The following is a 7,273-nucleotide window of genomic DNA, read 5'->3' on the forward strand; positions in this document are numbered from 1 at the left end:
CTTAGGAACCTCCAGAACATCTTTAAATGTTCCAACAACCGAATTATAGGGGTACCAGAAGGGGAAGAGAAACAGCCACGAGTGGAAAACTTATTTAAACAAATAATAACGGAAAACTTCCCCAGTCTGGCAAAGGAAATAGACTTCCAAGAAATCCAGGAAGCTCAGAGAGTCCCAAAGAAGTTGGACCCAAGAAGGAACACACCAAGGCACATCATAATTACATTAGCCAAGACTAAAATGAAGGAGAGAATCCTAGAAGCAGCAAGAGATAAGGGGACAGTCACCTACAAAGGAGTACCCATCAGACTGTCAGCAGATTTCTCAAAAGAGACCTTACAGGCAGGAAGGGGCTGGAAAGAAGTATTCCAAGTCATGAAATTCAAAGACCTACATCCAAGATTGCTCTATCCAGCAAAGCTTTCATTTAGAATGGAAGGACAGATAAAGTGCTTCTTAGATGAGGTCAAATTCAAGGAGTTTATCATCACCAAGCCCTTATTACATGAAATGTTAAAGGGACTTATCTAAGAAAAAGAAGATAAAAAATATGAACAGTAAAAGGACAGCAAACTCACAGTTATTAACAACCACACCTAAAACAAAAGCAAACTAAGAGGACAGCTAGATTAGGAGCGGAACCATAAAAATGAAGATCACTTGGAAGGTTAGCAACAGGAGAGTGGGAGGAGGAGAAGGGGGGAGAAGGTACAGAAAGTAAGTAGCATAGATGGTAGTTAGAAAATAGATAGGGGGGTGGGCAAGAATAGTAGGGGAAATATAGAATCTAAAGAACTTGAGACATGTGGTCATAAACTAAAGGGGGGAATGGTGGAGAAGGGGTGTGCAGTGTGAAGGGAAATGAACGGGGGTAATAGAACAACTGTAATGGCATAATCAATAAATTATATATATTTTAAAAAGCTGCCAGGCAACCTACATTAAAAAAAAATAGCCACTGAGATACATAGAACTAAGACAGAATGAAAATATATAGAAAGTATATAGAAAAAGGTCAGCCATTATTAGTATAATGAGAACAGCTTGTATGACATCAGTGTAGCCTGGCAGCAAAGGAGAGTGGACTGGAATTCACATGCATGAACAATGATGACTTCGCTCCACTAGTTAGTGGGTATGGTAGATGCCATTGAGTGAGCATGTGTATGTACTGTGTGGCTGTTGCATTCAAAATGACTGAGGAAGTAGAGCAATAAATTTGCATCAAAACTTGCATTAAGCTTGAACATTCCTCTGAAAGAACTATTTGGATGATTCAGAAGGCTGCAGGTATGGGCAACTAGTGATTGGCAGCTTCATTACAAAAAAGCACCCACTCATGCATCACATCTCATGCAGAGTCTTTTGGCACAACATCAAATCACCCTGGTGACTCAGCCCCTCTACAGCCCAGATTCGGTGCCCCATGATTTCTGGCTTTTCCTAAAACTAAAATCACCTTTGAAAGGGAAGTGATTTCAGACCATCAATGAGATTCAGGAAAATACAACAGGGCAGCTGATGGCAATTGGGAGAACTGCATGAGATTCCAGGTGCCTACTGTGAAGGAGACTGAGACGTCATTGTCCTAGGTACAATGTTTCCTGTATCTTGTATCTTCTTCAATAAATGTCTCTACTTTTTATGGCTGGATACTTTATGGACTGATCTCATATTATGAAATGGCTAAATGTTCTGGCAATGTAAATACAGAATAATCATTAAGAATTGGATGTTTTTCCTTGAAACACTAATCCATAAGAACCTAGGCACCCCAATGTTCATAACAGCACGATTTACAATAGCTGAGTGCTAGAAGCAACCTAGGTCCCCAGCAGTAAATGAATGGATCCAAAAACTATAGTACATTTACACAATGAAATTCTATGCAGCAGAAAGAAAGAAGGAGCTCCTATCCTTCATGACAGCATGGATGGAACTGGAGAGCATTATGCTAATCAAAATAAGCCAGGCAGTGAAAGACAAATACCATATGATCTCACCTATAAGTGGAACCTAATCAACAAAACAAATAAGCAAGTGAAAATGTAACCAGAGACATTGAAATTAAGAACAATCTGACAGTAACTGGAGGGGAGGTGGGAGGGAATAATGGGGGGAAGGGAGGAAGGGTTTTCAGGAACAATTATAAGGGACACATGGACAAAACCAAGGAAGGTGTGATCATGGGTGTGGGGGATGGGGATGGCTAGGGTGGGGGGAAGTGGTGGGGAGAAAATGGAGACAACTGTACTTGAACCACAATAAAATTAAACAATTAATTTAAAAAAATAATGGGGGGTTCTTCATAAGTTTGTCAAAATTTATAGACCTGTATGCCTAAGTGTACCTAAAACAGGTAACCATTTTTGTATGTGGGTTTTATATCAGTAAGCTTGAAAAAAAAGAAAATGGATGAGGAAAACATATACCAAAATCTTTTAACATTTTCAAGAATCATAATGGAGATGGTGTTAGTATTATTATTCTGAAACTGTTGTGTATTTAAAATTGGATAAAACAGATGAGAAATTATTCTAATTCTATCACTCCCTGCGCCCTGGAACACCGGGATTCTTGGGATGGAAGAGGACAAATTGATGTAATAGAGAAGATGTTAAATAAGAGAAGTCTTGACTTAAAATTCTAAGTATCAACATGAATCTATGAGATGTTTTATTATAATTTATTTCCTAAAAATTTTTAGGAATAACAACCAGCTCAGTAGCCATACACACCAAATCCCTAGCACCAAATTATCCTACTGTATTTATTCAAATAGAAAGCCAATAGCCTATGTGGATTACAAAAGTTGGCCAAGCACTGTTATGTCTTAATAATGGGATGCAACTTGAACAGCTAGCATTGTCTGCAGCACGGAAAACACACAAACATATGCACATGCACGACGTACTTCTCTTATCCTAGAAAGTGGAATAGAAGGAATGATAATCACTGTGCAAGGTCTCACTTGATACAGGCATATGCTTCCTTGGCTTGGGATTAGTTCCACTAGGGTAGCCTCCTGGTCTATTAGCACCAGAAATTAGAAATGTAGAGAATATCACTGGGCACTCAAGATCCCCTCTGTTCAGATCACAGCTGCTAGTACTAGCATTGGTAAGATGGCAATGACAACAACAACAGCAAAAACAAAACAAAACAAAAAACACAGGATGCAGGGAGATAGCCCTACTCACATCTCTAAAACCTTTTCCCAGGTGGGAAAGAGCTAACAACATAGCAACTTCCTGGAATAAACCAACCACAGACATGCCAGGGCAGAAGCCTTCCTAACATATATTTATCTTGTATCCCCATACATATCTTTTGCTATTCTTTTCTGAGTTCATGTGGGAAAGAGACCATTGGACTAGGATCTCTCCATGCTTACAATTACTTTAATGCATGGCCTCACTGCTCTTCTGTTTCACGGGATCTGGGCCAGGTCCACTCCAGTCTTCTCCGGTCGGGCCTCCCAGGCAAAATAATCAGGGAAATGTTAATGTCTTTGTGGGATAAATGTTATATTGTAGGAATTATATTGTATAATATTGTGGGAATGTTAATGTTTTTCCTGGCCTCCATGTGCAAAGTGGCCTTCTCTTAGCAAACAGAGGAGGGTGTAGGTAACTTCTCTGAGTCAAACCAAAGGCTTCATCATAATAATTCTCAAATCTGGGTCTGTTTGGAACATATCTGCATATTTAAAAGAGAACATAAACATCTGCTCTATAATGACCTTCTATCCCCACCAGAATGAAGAGCAGCTGGCAACTTCTTTAGCTAAAGAGGGAAAAAGTCTGGTTTGGCTATTCTACTCCACAAGGACTTAGTATAAACCTATTGTCAGAATCAAAGAGAAGCGTCCACTAATGAGGTTTATGAATGAAAACTGAAAATGTGTATGCAAATGTCTCACTAGAAGTTTTACAGGCCAGTTTTTTCTTCTCATACCCCCATCCATCCTGTATTCAGCTTTTCTAAGCCCTGCTCCCCACTGTCACTGGCAGCAGTAGGCTCAGACATTTACAACCTCAAATATAAGAAAAAAAGGTAGTTTTTCCTTATCCGTTTTCCATACAAAAATTCTAAGGTATGTTTCTGGTTAGTCCAACTTGAGTCTAGTCACTGTGACCAGGAGGAATAGACCGGGTTGATTGTCTGATCCTGGGTCATATGTCCTGTGGGCAAGACGCACGCTTTTCCCATGCAAAACACAGGGCTGCAGTCAGGGAGAAATAAATTCTCTAAGAAATGTGATGAGGGAGGATGTTTTCTTCACAAGAAGATCAATGGTTTTGAGCAGTCACAAATTACAGAGGTCTCCCAACACTACCCCAAGTCTAAGAGAGGCCGGGATACCTGGCACAACCCTTCCTAAACATCTTCCTAAAGTACGCAACCAAGACTGAAAGTATTTTGTAAGCAGCACCCTCACGGCTGGTGACTGTCTGAATTTGATACTCTAGCTAGCCAATTTTGAAAGTATATGGAGTTGAAAATATCATTATCTTAGGTTCCATATTCTCCATTGATTTTTCACAATCAATAATTGGAACAGGGTCAGTGCTTAGCAACCAGGAAGACTTCAGTTTATCAAAGGATTTGTCACTCCAGACAGCTTATACTTTTGCTGATTTGGAATTTGCAATAGATGACGACAGAACAATGAGCAATGGCTTTGCTACTGTCGTCCTTCACTATTGCCCTTTAGGCAGCACTAACCCCCTGACCCCCGCCCTGCCAAAAAATCCCAAGTTCCCCTGCCTGGTTGTTCCTGCCTCTGAAACAGGGTGACTAGATTTAGTAAGAGTTGCTTCCTTGAATGGAGGGTGAATAAGTTTCAGAGACTGTGCAGTGTGAACTTACTGGGCCAGGAGGAAGGAGACTTGTCCACTGAGCACTTAGTCACCATCTCCCTATTTAGAGTGCCCAGATTTTCCTCCAGGGAATATTCCTCTTGGACTATCGGCTGGTGTGCTTCGCTGGAGGTGGATCCACCTCCTGTTCTAGGGATGGTCGTGGGACTCAGACCAGATCCATCAGAACAGGAATTGCTACGGTTTCAGTGATTGATTCAGGGATGGTCCATGATTCAAGTTGATCCAATGAGACACATACACCCTTCTGACAGTAAAAATTAGAGGTCCAGGCTCTTTATAGCTAGATGTGAACTTGGATTCAACCTTGGTGACACTGGTAGCCACGATGCCACCACATGGAGCCTGAGAATGAAGCCACTGTAAAAGAGAGCAGTCTGGCAGAGAAACTTCCTTCTGCTGACACAAAATTGAACACCGGGGTCAGCTTGTGCCTCAGCCTAGTTCTGGTCTTCAACTTCTCATTTATGGGATCCAAAGCCAGTTTAAGTTGGGTTTTTAATCATATGAAATAAAAAGAATAGTTCTACCCTTAGTTTCTAGTCCCAGCTCTGCAACAAACAAGCCATATGACCTTGAGCAAGCTTCTTTATCTGTCTGAATCTAGGTTTCTCATCAATGGAGTCATTAGATGAAGCACCCATTTTAGCTTTGTAATTCTAGGGTATTTTTCTGAATTAATGTTTTAAATGTGGATTTATGTAAGAGATGGGCAGAACACCCTGAAACCAGGCCTTTAGGCCAAAGAGCTAGATTAGAGCAGATGCATCAAGAAGTCTTTGTGGCAGGAGAAATGGGTATGTAAAGTACTGAGGAGGAAGAACTGGCTGTCCACACTGTTTCAGTAGTTGAAGAGCTGACTGGTGGTGAGGGGCGGGAGAAGGGCTGTGTGTATGTGTGTGCACACACATGTGTGTGCCCATGTGTCAGGAGTTACATGTTTTACATAACTATGAGTCATTTGAATCTCTTCTAACTACAAAGTTTGACCTTTTTTCTTTGAGAGGCACAGCATCTTTAATACAGATTGCCTTCACCCAGAGGTGAAAAGGCAGGAAGCAAGATTTGACCCCCATTCTCATCCTTATGCCTCAAAGGGTAGAAAAGAACCCCATCTTTCTCATTAATTCTGCTCAGTTTCCAGGGGCAATACCTCCATCAAGTAAGGTCACAGACCCCAGGAACCTGGCTCATGACTGAGAAAATAACTTTATTTTCTTTGGGGGAGTGGGCAGGTATCTCGACTCAGAACTTCTGCAATTGCCTCTTGGTGCCACCAGCCTTGGTGACTGTGAGCACATTGAAGTGCATGGTCTTGCTCAGGAGCTGGCACTCACCCACTGTGACAGTGACACCGATCTGGGTATCTCTGAAGTGGGGGCAGGTGCACTGACATGTTCTGGTGGTGCTTCTCAAAGCAGTTTGATTTTGGGATGTAGTGGAGGTAGTCTCTGCGGATGACAGTGGTCCATTTCATCTTGGTCACCACGCCAGAATAGATGCACCCTCAGCTGCAGTAAAAGGGCATTTCTTGTCAGTGTAGGGGACCTTGATGGCCTCCCTGGGCATCTTGAAACCCAGACTGGTGTTCTTGTAGTCTCGAGGTAGCTTCTTTGCCAGTTTCTCCAAGCAGGACCCTCTTCTTATTTTGAAAGGGTGGGCTGCTTTTGGTAGGCGCGCACAGTCTGAATCTCCACCATCTTCATGGCTGCCTGCCAAAAAAGCCCAAGTTTGACTTTTGTAATACAAAAAGAGAAATTGGGTAAAATATAATGGAAGCCCTAGAATATGATCTGAAATTACTAGGTTTTATTATTTTTAAAATTCTTGACAAAAGCTTGCTTGACCTCTTATTATTCTAACTCAAATATCCCTAAGACCAGACTTTGAGATTTTTTTACAAGAATAAGACTTTCAAAATAATTTAGCAACTGACCTAAGGTTAACATTTCATAAAATAAGAGTATATTAATAGAGCAGGAATAAAAAAGCAGTTGGGACATGTAATCTTTAAATGAAGAAAATCTTTCCTTAGAAAAAATACTTGTCAACCTACCTCAATATTTATAGCTTTCTTTAGCCTTCTAGCCTTCTCTAGCCTTCTAGCCTTGTATTTATATGTATTTTTCTAACTTTTATAAGATTTTATTTCAGTTTTCCTGAGCAACATGTTTTAAGGAAAATTTAGAGGTTAAATTTCCTTTGAAAATTGTAATAGTGTTTGTCTTTTAATAGGACAAATTAAATTACTAATATTTACTATAGTCACTATAAGTTTGGTTTTATTTATGGCACCTTAATTTATGGTGTTTACTTTTCATCTTTCCCTTTTCAGATTCTTGCTAACTGAGCACATATTCTTTCTTGCTTTTGTTTCTCTAATAAAATAG

At 40.5% G+C, this 7,273-nt stretch overlaps 1 pseudogene; it reads right to left on the reverse strand.

Moving 5' to 3' along the window:
• Nucleotides 1–6,091: 6,091 nt before the first annotated feature.
• LOC119002031 (40S ribosomal protein S11-like) lies at nt 6,092–6,583 on the reverse strand (annotated as a pseudogene).
• Between the last annotated feature and the right edge of the window lie 690 nt (nt 6,584–7,273).

This window comes from Sturnira hondurensis, unplaced genomic scaffold, assembly GCF_014824575.4.
Source record: "Sturnira hondurensis isolate 20B ecotype Veracruz unplaced genomic scaffold, ASM1482457v3 Scaffold0017394, whole genome shotgun sequence".
NCBI classification, from domain to species: domain Eukaryota; kingdom Metazoa; phylum Chordata; class Mammalia; order Chiroptera; family Phyllostomidae; genus Sturnira; species Sturnira hondurensis.